This window comes from Canis lupus, chromosome 24 (assembly GCF_003254725.2).
Source record: "Canis lupus dingo isolate Sandy chromosome 24, ASM325472v2, whole genome shotgun sequence".
In the NCBI taxonomy this organism is placed as follows: Eukaryota; Metazoa; Chordata; class Mammalia; order Carnivora; family Canidae; genus Canis; species Canis lupus.
In genome coordinates this window covers 6,511,954-6,523,388 of record NC_064266.1, presented here as the reverse complement: position 1 = coordinate 6,523,388, position 11,435 = coordinate 6,511,954, and the positions used below count along the sequence as shown (strand labels likewise).

Below are 11,435 nucleotides of genomic sequence, written 5' to 3'. Positions count from 1 at the left end.
GAATAAATTCTTTTAAAAATTTTGTGTGTGTCTGTGTGTATAATAAAGCTACCAGACTTTGATTATCTAAAAAGTCCATGGATACTAACTGCCAAACAGGTCTAATTACTAAAGACCATACTATTTAAATCCTCCTATTATATCAATTTTGGCTTAAAACATCCCAGGTAGGTAAGAGTGGATTTCTGAAAAATTCATAGACTGAGCAGTAAGTGGTCCTACATAAAACTTACAGATGAATTTGAGAAAATACCATGACTCAAAAAAAAAAAAAAAATCAACACCCTGGACTGAATCCACTCATATTTACCAATTAGATTCCCCATCACCTCTTAAGAACAAGGACCTTGTCTTTTTTAACTTGGTTTTCAGACTCCCAGCATTAGCAGACACTCAAACATAAAATGAACGCTCCCCTGAAAACTGAGTGAGCACTTTAAATTCTTCTAATCATGGACTATACTTGAAAAGAGAAAGGAATTTAATACCTTTCTTTAGGGACTTACCTGATTTACATTAGATGTGGGCCACTTAGAACATCTTTTCATTCTTCCTTCCCATTCTAAAATATTTACTATGACCTAAAAACTACTCTTAAAGAGTTGAAGGGAGTTGCGGCTAAGTAATAAATCACAGAGACTCATTCTGATGTGAGAAATATTCAAATGTTTTTGATCACCTTCTGGAATTGAGATCAGAGACCTGCCCTCAACTTCACTAATCATGAGAAGAGGGGTGAAGGGATCCTAGAGGGTGACCAGCAATTCATTAAGGAGAGAAAATGGTGCTAGAAACTTACACTGGAAAAGTCCATTGAAAATGTCCACCCTAAGTTAAAAGCAAGTTAAAAGCTTTAATGAGAACTGGCTTATGACAGCAATTGCCAAAACTAGTGGCAGCCAGTCCACTCTCAGCTATGTCCACACTGAAACGCTGATAAAAACAAGGAAATCAATGTAAACTAACAAACACTTTTGCATTTAGTAATACTGGTGATAATGAGCCAGATCCTGAGAGACACTTCTTACAATAAAACCAGGGACAGGTAAGTGTCTGAGGAAAAAAAGCAAGGTCGGCCTGGAAGGTTCCTTCCCATGCGTTTCCCTAGCTCCAGTGACAAATCTTGGTGGGAGAAACAGCCTATCTGAAGTGGCCTAGACTGTTGCATCATCCCAGAGCAACCACAGCCATTGTTACTGTTCATTCTATATCAACTGCTATACACAGCCAGGATGCTGGGAACAAGCCACTGCACATTGTGTCCTGGTATATGGTAACAGGAAGGAGCAGAAGAAGAACTGCCCATACAGTGTCCTATGAGGAAGATCATTCTCACACTGCATTTACGCAAAGATAAAAAACACAAATGTTTCCATTTATTATGAATAATTCTTCCTTTAAATAATCCCATAAAATATAATGGTAATGGACCATCCCTCATCACAATAGCAAGCTGAGCTAGACAAACCACCAGTAGATACCAAGAATTTGGCAAAGCACAGTCCACTTAGACTAGTCTTTGAGCTTGCAACCGGGCCAAGAATCCTGAAAACAAACAAGGTAAGTAGTGTGGGGAACCAAAGAAAATCCTCCCAAACAAATAACAAGGACAAGTAACCCATAAGCAACAACAGTAACAATTTAAGAAACATCAACCATCCTCACGGACAACAAATAACAGGCAACAATCACTAACAAACAATTTTTTTTATAAACTAATAACTTTTCTTTTCAGACAATAAATTTACTTTTTATTGGTGCTCAATTTGCCAACATACAGAATAACACCCAGCGTTCATCCCGTCAACTGCCCCCCTCAGTGCCCGTCACCCATTCTCCCCCACCCCCCACCCTCCTCCCCTTCCACCACCCCTAGTTTGTTTTCCACAGTAAGGAGTCTTTATGTTCTGTCTCCCTTTCTGATATTTCCTACCCATTTCCTCTCCATTCCCCTCTATTCCCTTTCACTATTATTTATATTCCCCAAATAAATGAGACGATATAATGTTTGTCCTACTCCGACTGACTTATTTCACTCAGCAAAATACCCTCCAATTCTATCCATGTTGAAGCAAATGGTGGGTATTTGTCATTTCTAATGACTGAGTAATATTCCATTGTATACATAAACCACATCTTCTTTCTCCATTCATCTTTCGATGGACACCAAGGCTCCTTCCATAGTTTGGCTATTGTGGACATTGCTGCTATAAACTTTGGGATGTAGGTCTCCCAGCGTTCCATTGCATCTGCACTTTGGCGTAAATCCACAGCAGTGCAATAGCTGGGTCATAGGGCAGGTCTATTTTTAACTCTTTGAGAAACCTCCACACAGTTTTCCAGAGTGGCTGCACCAGTTCACATTCCCACCAAAAGTGTAAGACGGTTCCCTTTTCTCCGCATCCTCCCCAACATTTGTTGTTTCCTGCCTTATTAATTTTCCCCATTCTCACTGGTGTGAGGTGGTATCTCATTTTGGTTTTTATTTGTATTTCCCTGATGGCAAATGATGCGGAGCATTTTCTCATGTGCGTGTTGGCCATGTCTAGGTCTTCCTCTGTGAGATTTATGTTCATGTCTTTTACCCATTTCATGATTGGATTGTTTCTTTGGTGTTGAGTTTAATAAGTTCTTTACAGATCGTGGAAACTAGTTCTTTATCTGATACGTCATTTGCAAAGATCTTCTCCCATTCTGTAGGTTGTCTTTGAGTTTTGTTGACTGTATCCTTTGCTGTGCAAAAGCTTCTTATCTTGATGAAGTCCCAATAGTTCATTTTTGCTTTTGTTTCTTTTGCCTTCAGTGGATGTATCTTGCAAGAAGTTACTGTGGCCGAGTTCAAAAAGGGTGTTGCCTGTGTTCTCCTCTAGGATTTTGATGGAATCTTGTCTCACATTTAGATCTTTCATCCATTTTGAGTTTATCTTTGTGTATGGTGCAAGGGAGTGGTCTAGACTCATTCGTCTGCATGTGGCTGTCCAATTTTCCCAGCACCATTTATTGAAGAGACTTTCTTCCAGTGACAGTCTTTCCTCCTTTGTCGAATATTAGTTGGCCATAAAGTTGGGGGTCCACTTCTGGATTCTCTATTCTGTTCCATTGATCTATATGTCTGTTTTTGTGCCAGTACCACACTGTCTTGATGACCACAGCTTTGTAGTACAACCTGAAATCTGGCATTGTGATGCCCCCAGCTATGGTTTTCTTTTTTAAAATTCCCCTGGCTATTCTGGGTCTTTTCTGATTCCACACAAATCTTAAAATAATTTGTTCTAACTCTCTGAAGAAAGTCCATGGTATTTTGATAGGGATTGCATTAAACGTGTAAACTGCCCTGGGTAACATTGACATTTTCACAATATTAATTCTGCCAATTCATGAGCATGGTATATTTTTCCATCTCTTTGTGTCTTCCTCAATTTCTTTCAGAAGTGTTCTGTAGTTTTGAGGGTATAGATCCTTTACCTCTTTGGTTAGGTTTATTCCTAGGTATCTTATGCTTTGGGGTGCAATTGTAAATGGGATTGACTCCTTAATTTCTCTTTCTTCAGTCTCACTGTTAGTGTATAGAAATGCCACTGACTTCTGGGCACTGATTTTGTATCCTGCCACGCTACCAAATTGCTGTATGAGTTCTAGCAATCTTGGGGTGGAGGATTTTGGGTTTTCTATGTAGAGTATCATGTCATAGGCGAAGAGGGAGAGTTTGACTTCTTCTTTGCCAATTTGAATTCCTTTAATGTATTTTTGTTGTCTGATTGCTGAGGCTAGGACTTCCAGTACGATGTTGAATAGCAGTGGTGAGAGTGGACATCCCTGTCTTGTTCCTGATCTTAGGGGAAAGGCTCCCAGTGCTTCCCCATTGAGAATGATATTTGCTGTGGGCTTTTCGTAGATGGCTTTTAAGATGTTGAGGAATGTTCCCTCTATCCCTACACTCTGAAGATTTTGATCAGGAATGGATGCTGTATTTTGTCAAATGCTTTCTCTGCATCTAATGAGAGGATCATATGGTTCTTGGTTTTTCTCTTGCTGATATGATGAATCACATTGATTGTTTTACGAGTGTTGAACCAGCCTTGTGTCCCGGGGATAAATCCTACTTGGTCATGGTGAATAATTTTCTTAATGTGCTGTTGGATCCTGTTGGCTAGTATCTTGTTGAGAATTTTTGCATCTGTGTTCATCAGGGATATTGGTCTATAATTCTTTTTGGTGGGGTCTTTGTCTGGTTTTGGAATTAAGGTGATGCTGGCCTCATAGAACGAATTTGGAAGTACTCCATCTCTTTCTATCTTTCCAAAGAGCTTTAGGAGAATAGGTATGGTTTCTTCTTTAAACGTTTGATAGAATTCCCTGGGAAGCCATCTAGCCCTGGACTCTTGTGTCTTGGGAGGTTTTGGATGACTGCTTCAATTTCCTCCCTGGTTATTGGCCTGTTCAGGTTTTCTATTTCTTCCTGTTCCACTTTTGGTAGTTTGTGGCTTTCCAGAAATGCATCCATTTCTTCTAGATTGCCTAATTTGTTGGCGTATAGCTGTTCATAATATGTTTTTAAAATCGTTTGTATTTCCTTGGTGTTGGTAGTGATCTCTCCTTTCTCATTCATGATTTTATTAATTTGTGTTTTCTCTCTCTTCTTTTTAATAAGGCTGGCTAATGGTTTATTTATCTTATTAATTCTTTCAAAGAACCAACTCCTGGTTTTGTTGATCTGTTCCACAGTTCTTCTGGTCTCAATTTTGTTGAGTTCTGCTAGAATCTTTATTAACTCTCTTCTTCTGCTGGGTGTAGGATCTTTTTGCTGTTTTTTCTCTAGCTCCCTTAGGTGTAAGGTTAGCTTTTGTATTTGAGTTCTTTCCAGTTTTTGAATGGATGCTTGTATTGCAATGTATTTCCCCCTCAGGACTGCTTTTGCTGCATCCCAAAGATTTTGAACGGTTGTATCTTCATTCTCATTAGTTTCCATGAATCTTTTTAATTCTTCCTTAATTTCCTGGTTGACCCTTTCATCTTTTAGCAAGATGGTCCTTAACTTCCACGTGTTTGAAGTCCTTCCAAACTTCTTGTTGTGATTTAGTTCTAATTTCAAGGCATTATGGTCTGAGAATATGCAGGAGACGATCCCAATCTTTTGGTATCGGTTCAGACCCAATTTGTGACCCAGTATGTGGTCTATTCTGGAGAAAGTTCCATGTGCACTTGAGAAGAATGTGTATTCAGTTGAGTTTGGATGTAAAGTTCTGTAGATATCTGTGAAATCCATCTGGTCCAGTGTATCATTTAAAGCTCTTGTTTCTTTGGAGATGTTGTGTTTAGAAGACCTATCGAGTGTAGAATGCGCTAGATTGAAGTCACCAAGTATAAGTGTATTATTATCTAAGTACGCCTTAACTTTGGTTATTAATTGATTGATATATTTGGCAGCTCCCACATTCGGGGCATATATATTGAGGATTGTTAAGTCCTCTTGTTGGATAGATCCTTTAAGTATGAGATAGTGTCCCTCTTCATCTCTCACTACAGTCTTCAAGGTAAATTTTAGTTTATCTGATATAAGGATGGCTACCCCTGCTTTCCTTTGAGGACCATCTGAATGGTAAATGGTTCTCCAACCTTTTATTTTCAGGCTGTAGGTGTCCTTCTGTCTAAAATGAGTCTCTTGTAGACAGCAAATAGATGGGTCCTGCTTTTTTATCCAGTCTGAAACCCTGCGCCTTTTGATGGGGTCATTAAGCCTGTTCAAGTTCAGAGTTACTATTGAAAGATATGAGTTTACTGTCATCATGATATCTATTCAGTCCTTGTTTTTTTTTTTTTTTTTCAGTCCTTGTTTTTGTGGATTGTTCTATTAGACTTCTTCTTAAAGGGGAATTTTGAGAATCCCCCTTAAAATTTCTTGCAGAGCTGGTTTGGAGTTCACATATTCTTTCAGCTTCTGCCTGTCTTGGAAGCTCTTTATCTCTCCTTCTATTCTGAATGAGAGCCTTGCTGGATAGAGCATTCTTGGCTGCATGTTCTTCTCATTTAGGACCCTGAATATATCCTGCCAGCCCTTTCTGGTCTGCCAGGTCTCTGTGGAGAGGTCTGCTGTTATCCTAATAGTCCTCCCCATAAAAGTCAGGGATTTCTTGTCTCTTGCTGCTTTAAGGATCTTCTCTTAATCATTGGAATTTGCAAGCTTCACTATTAAATGTCGAGGTGTTGAATGGTTTTTATTGATTTTAGGGGGAGGTATCTCCCTATCTCCTGATTCTGAATGCCTGTTTCCCTTCCCAGATTAGGAAAGTTTTCAGCTATGATTTGTTCAAATACATATTCTGGACCTCTGTCCCTTTTTAGCTCCCTCAGCAACCCCAATTAAACATAGGTTTTTCTTCCTCAGGCTGTCATTTATTTCCCTTAATCTATCTTCTTGGTCTTTTAATTGTTTGTCTCTTTTTTCCTCAGTTTCCCTCTTTGCCATCAACTTGTCTTCTATGTCACTCACTCGTTCTTCCACCTCGTTAACCCTCATCGTTAGGACTTCTAGTTTGGATTGCATCTCATGCAATTGATTTTTAATTTCTGCCTGATTGGATCTAAATTCTGCAGTCATGAAGTCTCTTGAGTCCTTTATGCTTTTTTCTAGAGCCACCAGTAGCTGTATAAATAGTGCTTCTGAATTGGCTTTCTGACATTGAATTGTAATCCAGATTTTGTAACTCTGTGGGAGAGAGGACTGTTTCTGATTCTTTCTTTTGAGGTGAGGTTTTCCTTCTAGTCATTTTGCTCAGTGCAGAGTGGCCAAAACAAGTTGTATTGGGAAAAGGAGAAAAAGAGAGGAGAGAAAGAAGGAAAGAAAAGAGAAAAAGAAAAAAGAAAAAAGGAAGAAAAAAAGAAAAAAAAAGATTAGAAAGAAAAAAAAGGGTGAGGGAAGAAGCAAATAGAAATCAGAAAGAAAAAAAGAAGAAAAAAAAAAAAACGGGGGAGTATCTTCTGATTCTGTGTAGTTTAAGTCCCTTGACTTCCCCTGGAACTTGTCCGTCTAGTTGGTCTTCTGGGGGAGGGTCCTGTTGTGCTGATTTTCAGGTGTTAGCACTTGGGGGAGCTGCTGTGCCCCTGCCTGGTGCAGGGCTCAGTGGGGGCTGTTTACCCCGTGAGGCCCCAGGAGGAACAACCCAGTGGCAGGGCCAGCTCTGGAGCCCTGGAGTCAGCCCCTGCAGTAACTCCGGAGCTCTCCATCTGCAGGGCCTGGAGGATCCGGCCGGGGCCGCTGATGTGCTCAGCTCCGGGCAGGAGTGTCCATGCGGTCCTGGGCCCTCCCGGCCTCTGCCTGTCCTGGGAGGAGGCCGGATCCTGGGATGTGTCCCAGCGCCCTATGCTCCGGGTTCTACACTGTTGGATTCGCGCTCCCGCCCCGCAGCCCCCTCTGCGGAGCCGCCCCCGAGCCCCTCCGAGCTGCTCCGGGTCCCGCCGTGCGCGCTGCAGCCCTTAGGGAGCTCGGCGCACTCTCCCGGGGCGCAGGTGTCTGTTAGTGTCCCAGGGAGCCCGAGGGCATCCCCTCCCTCCTGGGTCCTGCTCTAACTCCCTGCGAGCCCCTTTCCGCCTGGGAAGGTTGTTGCAGCTCCTGCTCCTCCGGGACGGGGCTCTCCTGTCCTGGGGACACTCGCCCCGGCCTCAGCCCGGCTCCTCGCGGGGCCCCTCCCCCTTGGAGGCCTTTTGTTTCTTTATTTATTTCTTCCCCCCGTCTTCCTACCTTCATAGAAGCGGGAACTCTTCTCACTGTTTGTTCCAGCTGTTCTGTCTTTAAATCTCAGGCCGAATTCGTAGATTTTCAGGATAATTTGAAGGTTATGTAGGTAATTTGGTGGGGACAGGTGACTGGGGACCCTACTCTTCTGCCATCTTGCCCTCCTACTACTACCAATTTAAACAACATGCGACAGTAGCCCACAAAAACCAACAAGAGGGACTCTCCTAGGCAAAATGATTTTGTCATGTAAAATAAGAGGAACAAGTATTCAAGATATCAGAAATAAAGTACTTGATGAAGTCCCAATAGTTCATTTTTGCTTTTGTTTCTTTTGCCTTCGTGGATGTATCTTGCAAGAAGTTACTGTGGCCGAGTTCAAAAAGGGTGTTGCCTGTGTTCTCCTCTAGGATTTTGATAGAATCTTGTCTCACATTTAGATCTTTCATCCATTTTGAGTTTATCTTTGTGTATGGTGCAAGGGAGTGGTCTAGTCTCATTCTTCTGCATGTGGATGTCCAATTTTCCCAGCACTATTTCTGGAAGAGACTTTCTTCCAGTGGATAGTCTTTCCTCCTTTGTCGAATATTAGTTGGCCATAAAGTTGAGGGTCCACTTCTGGGTTCTCTATTCTGTTCCATTGATCTATGTGTCTGTTTTGTGCCAGTACCACACTGTCTTGATGACCATAGCTTTGTAGTACAACCTGAAATCTGGCATTGTGATGCCCCCAGCTATGGTTTTCTTTTTTAAAATTCCCCTGGCTATTCTGGGTCTTTTCTGATTCCACACAAATCTTAAAATAATTTGTTCTAACTCTCTGAAGAAAGTCCATGGTATTTTGATAGGGATTGCATTAAACGTGTAAACTGCCCTGGGTAACATTGACATTTTCACAATATTAATTCTGCCAATCCATGAGCATGGTATATTTTTCCATCTCTTTGTGTCTTCCTCAATGAACTATTGGGACTTCATCAAGATACGAAACTTCTGCACAGCAAAGGATGCAGTCAACAAAACTAAAAGACAACCTACAGAATGGGAGATCTTTGCAAATGACGTATCAGATAAAGAACTAGTTTCCACGATCTGTAAAGAACTTATTAAACTCAACACCAAAGAAACAATCCAATCATGAAATGGGCAAAAGACATGAAGAGAAATCTCACAGAGGAAGACATAGACATGGCCAACACGCATATGAGAAAATGCTCCGCATCACTTGCCATCAGGGAAATACAAATCAAAACCAAAATGAGATACCACCTCACACCAGCGAGAATGGGGAAAATTAACAACACAGGAAACCACAAATGTTGGAGAGGATGCGGAGAAAGGGGAACCGTCTTACACTGTTGGTGGAAATGTGAAATTGTGCAGCCTCTCTGGAAAACTGTGCAGAGGTTCCTCAAAGGGTTAAAAGTAGACCTGCCCTAGGGCCCAGCAATTGCACTGCTGGGGATTTACCCCAAAGATGCAGTGAAACGCTGGGACACCTGCACCTCGATGTTTATAGCAGCAATGTCCACAATAGCCAAACTGTGTAAGGAGCCTCGGTGTCCATCGAAAAATGAATGGATAAAGAAGCTGTGGTCTATGTATACAATGGAATATTCTCAGCCATTAGAAATGACAAATACCCACCATTTGCTTCAACGTCGATGGAACTAGAGGGTATTATGCTGAGTGAAAGGAGTCAATTGGAGAAGGACAAACAGTGTATGTTCTCATTTATTTGGGGAATATAAATAATAGTGAAAGAGAACAGAAAGGAAGGGAGAAGAAATGGGTAGAAAATATCAGAAAGGGAGACAGAACATAAAGACTCCTAACTCTGGGAAACGAACCAGGGGTGGTGGAAGGGGAGGAGGGCGGGGAGTGGGGGTGAATGGGTGACGGGCACTGAGGGGGACACTTGACGGGATGAGCACTGGGTGTTATTCTGTATGTTGGCAAATTGAACACCAATAAAAAATAAATTATTAAAAAGATTTAAAAAAGAAAATTTCAGAAGTAACAAAATATATGGAGGGAAAAAAAAAAGAAAGTACTTTTGCTCTATTCTGTTTACATTAAGAAACTGAAGCTAATCCAAGAATATGAGACCTTTAAAAGAAAGAGAGAGAAATGAGAGATCAAGATGAAATGGCCAAGAAATGAGTGCAAACTCAGAATTAACTCCTATATTAGAAGAGGAAAGAACTAAACCTGCACTCCAAATAACCAAATGAGTGAGGCAGAGAATAGGAGATACAGTCACAGAAAGCCAAGTACACAGAGTGAAGGGATGAAAATGTGGGAACAGATGAGCAATACAGAGGAAGGAGAATGGACAATCTACATGAAAGGAAATGGGCACTCTAGAAAAAGAGGAGAGAATAAATGAGAGAGAACTACAAAGTCAATGGAACAAAGCTCAAAAGAGGCCAGCGTCTGACCAGGGAAAGATCTCTGAGTAGGAAGATGGAAGACAAAGAGGAAGAGGAGGAGGAGGAGAAGGAGGAGGAGGAGGAAGAGGAGGAGGAGGAGGAGGAGGAATTCTGTAAAAAAAAAAAAAATATATATATATATATATATTAAAAATCCTGTATTGAGATAAAAGAAAAAGTTACAAGTTGAAAAAAATATTAGGATGATATAAGAATTTCCATTGGCAATACTGAATGTGAAACATAAGTGACATTCACAGTTTTTTGAAGGGGGAAAAAATCAGAAGCAAAAGAATTCTTTTTTTTTTTTTTTTAAGATTTTATTTATTTATCCACGAGAGACACAGGGCAGGGGGGCAGAGGGAGAAGCAGGCTCCATGCAGGGAGCCCGACGTGGGACTCAATCCCGTGTCTCTAGGATCATACCCTGGGCTGAAGGTGGCGCTAAACCGCTGAGCCACCCCTGCTGCCCGAAGCAAAAGAATTCTGCATCCACATGACTTTCCACTTACACAAGGATCATAAGCACCTAAAGATGGTCTGCAAACTCACTCAGAAAATAATGACTTTGAGATAAATAACAGATGAACAAAGAACCCAAGAGTGGAGGTGGGCATGGGGTATCCAGTCAGTGGCAGTAAGCCCTGAAACCACTTCAAAATAGGGGGGTGGAGGAGTGGCTAAAATGCGTGAAGGGGAAGAGCTAGAAGAGACACAAATAAGCCCCCCACACACCTCACCTCGTTTTGGTATTCCTACAACCTGAGTCTAGCACCACAACAGAAATGAGCAAACAAGCCCCAACTCTACATCAATCATCTATCTGCACTCAGAGCTGAAAGCTCCATCAGTGTCTTCCAGTTTAAAATATCTAAACCCTAGACCACTGGCTTCAAGTTGGCCAAGTTCTACTGCAGAAGCTTTCCCAGCATGAGGTAGATAAAGGGACAGGAGAGCCAAAAGGATCTAAGAACTCGATGGCCACATCTGCCAACACACGCACACCCTGCCCAACAGGCTCTCCCCCCGTGCAAGATGCCCACATTACACAGGCTCTAATGAGGACAGCACCGTCATCACCCGCTGTCTCCCTCCCTGAGCTGAGTTCTTTGAGAACAGGACAGCATCACACTCAGAGTTGTAACCCCAGGACCTAACAGAACCTGGTTCACCAGATATGCTCAACAAATGATTTGGGGCAGAATGGAGCTTTGCATGAGAAGAGACACAAGACATGTGGAAACAAACATCATATTTCAGATCTCTATTTT

At 41.6% G+C, this 11,435-nt stretch overlaps 1 protein-coding gene across 17 annotated transcripts in view; it reads right to left on the bottom strand.

Moving 5' to 3' along the window:
- Positions 1-11,435, bottom strand: part of KIF16B (kinesin family member 16B) — a 316,370-nt gene that overhangs the window by 184,656 nt on the left and 120,279 nt on the right. Inside the window, exon 1 of one of the 17 annotated variants that reach the window (XM_025469260.3) lies at positions 507-1,106. The exons of the other annotated variants lie outside the window; for them this stretch is intronic. The gene's annotated coding sequence lies outside the window, so the exon portion shown is untranslated. Of the gene's footprint in view, positions 1-506; positions 1,107-11,435 lie in introns of those variants that run through there. 17 annotated transcript variants of the gene reach the window in all.